This window comes from Vombatus ursinus, unplaced genomic scaffold (assembly GCF_900497805.2).
Source record: "Vombatus ursinus unplaced genomic scaffold, bare-nosed wombat genome assembly UNPS02014817.1, whole genome shotgun sequence".
In the NCBI taxonomy this organism is placed as follows: Eukaryota; Metazoa; Chordata; class Mammalia; order Diprotodontia; family Vombatidae; genus Vombatus; species Vombatus ursinus.
Genome location: NW_020954595.1, coordinates 11,412,466 through 11,415,068, shown reverse-complemented (window position 1 = coordinate 11,415,068; position 2,603 = coordinate 11,412,466). Strand labels below are relative to the sequence as shown.

The 2,603-nt window shown below is 45.4% G+C and overlaps 1 pseudogene; it reads left to right on the top strand.

The window, feature by feature from the left end:
* Positions 1-360: 360 nt before the first annotated feature.
* On the top strand, positions 361-2,378 carry LOC114023312 (annotated as a pseudogene).
* The last annotated feature ends 225 nt before the right edge of the window (positions 2,379-2,603 follow it).

Below are 2,603 nucleotides of genomic sequence, written 5' to 3'. Positions count from 1 at the left end.
ACAACACCCCAGATGGAGTGGTCAAGGGCACAAAGCCCGTGCACGGAGTGGCAGGTAGGACAGTGTGGCTGGATGGTGAAGCACACGGAGCTCAGGCCTCTCCCGCCCGAAGGAACTCTGGTTACTGTGGAAACGGGTCCCCTCCTATACGTGGTGGCGAAGGGTGAAGGTTCCCGTCTTGGTAACGACAGTTCCAGGAGCTTCGAGGGCGGAGCGCGGGGATTGGAGCTGGGTCTGAAGCAGTCGGGGCGTCCACGCAAACATGGCAGCCTCCAAAGCGGCCAAGGTGAGAAACAAAGCCACTGCTGGAGGGCAGATCACAGCAGACCGGCTTGGGCTTCTTCCACCGCGCTTGAGGAAGAGTTAAATGATTGAAAACCAAGGAGAAGAAGGATGTTTGAAGACAACATGAGGAAGAACGGACCTGTGATCAGTAACTGGGTAGCATGGGCGCAGTGGGAGAAGAGGCCAAAAGAAATCCCAAAGGTCCCTTCCATATGGGGGTGCACCTTAGATGTCAGTCATGGAAATATCACTCTCTGGCTAAAGTATGCAGCAATGGAAATGAGGAGTCACCAAGTAAACCGTGCCGGAAATATATGGGATCGCCCATCACGACTTTTCCCTGGGTCAACCAGTTTTGGCACAAATCCATTTAGATGGAGGAGACGTTGGGAAATACTGCTGGAGGCAGACAAGCATTTGAAGACTGGATGGAACGGCAGTCCGAGGAGCAAGTCTGGAACTGCTGCCTCAACTTTGAATTGAGATAGAAAGAGGTGGATTGGGCGTGTTGCAATTATGGAAGATTTGTCTGTGTGTACCCTACTGTTAAGAGCTGGAGCAGATATTCTCACTTTGAAGGAAAACGTGGCTCCTTAGCTCGTCCAAGGAAAGCGTATGAAAGCTGTGAAATTCTTTGGAGGTGAGCATATGGATAAACACCTCCATGTGGCCTTTGCAAAGTTTGAAGAAAATCAGAAAGAATTTGAAAGGATACAAGTGATCTCCAGACATGCCCTCGGCAGGATTTTAAAACAGGAAACCCAAGAACTCTTTAAAAACTACACAATCTTAGACAGAAATTTGGGGATAGGCAAGGTATTGAAGACATCATTGTGAGCAAATGGAGATTCCGGTCCAAAGAGGACATGGAGGCCAATCCACACGATTGTGATGCCTGGTTTGGGTTGCTGGGGATTGATACAGGACCACGCACTGTGTGAAAGGCGTATGAAAGAGCCATTGCCAAGGTGCCGCCGATCCAAGAAAAGAGGCACTGGAAACGCATACATACCTCTGGATCAGCTAGGCCCTTTATAAAGAGCTGGAGGCAGAGGATCCAGGGACAACCAGACATGTATAACAAGCTTATTTTGCTTTTTTGTTTTTTGGTTTTTTTTTGTAGGCAATGGGGTTAAGTGACTTGCCCAGGGTCACACAGCTAGTAAGTGTTATGTGTCTGAGGCCGGATTTGAACTCAGGTCCTCCTGACTCCAGGGCCAGTGCTCTATCCACTGCACCACCTAGCTGCCCCTAACAAGTTTATTTGAAACCAGTTTCTCAGAAAATATTTACATTTGCCAAACTATGGCTACCATGTGCCCGGTTTGAAATAAGATAGAAAAATCTACCATTGGCCAGAAGATCTTTGGAAATTTCCTTTGGCAAGTGTCCCCAAACCAAATTGTTTCAAGTCTACATTGAATTAGAGTGGCAGCTTTAAGAATTTGACCTATGCCACAAACTTTATGAAAAATTCCTGGGATTTGCACCAGAAAATGACTCCTCACGGATCAAATTTGCCAAGTTAGAGACAATTCTTGGAGAGGCTGAAAGAGGCCAGGCAGTATATGAGTTGGCTATTGGCCAGCCATGCTCAGACATGCCAGGGGTGCTTTGTAAATCACACGTTGATTCTGAAAATGAACAAAAAGAATCTGAAAAAATGAGAAATCTTTACTGGAGATTCCTGCAGCAAACACAACATGTTAAGGTATGGATCAATTTTGTCCAATTTGAGCTGTCTGCAGGAAACGACGAAATGCTGACAATTTTATGAAGAAGAAACAAAACTACGAGAAACTTTGAAGAAGAGGAAGAATGACTCATGTTACTAAAATCCTGGTGAAACTTTGCAGATGAATCTGGAACAGAATCTCATAAGCAAGGAGTGGACAAAGTCATGCCAGGGAAAGCTAAGAAGAGAAGAGTCCAGGCAGAAGATGGAGGGCCATGCTTACGTCCTCCCAGAAGGTGCTGCAAACCAGCTGAATCTCAACTTGCTGGCAACGGCCACGCTTTGGAAGAAACAGCAGCAGAGAAAGGATGCTTCAGAGCAAGACCTGGCCCACGACATGGGGGAGAGGGAAACTTGACTTTTCCATGTTGCTGCATTTTTGTTATTTTTATAAATTCTTGCCTTGCAATTGTTGTGACTCAGGAAACTTTTGTGCAGTATTTTTTTTTCCATCAGTGGTGAACCTTCTATCTTTGCCTTACTTTGCCTTTAAAATACTGCTGACTTAGCATTTAGGAGATTGTAAATAAAGGACATAAAATTTTTTTATTAAAAAATAAAAAAATTCAGGTGTATCCAACAG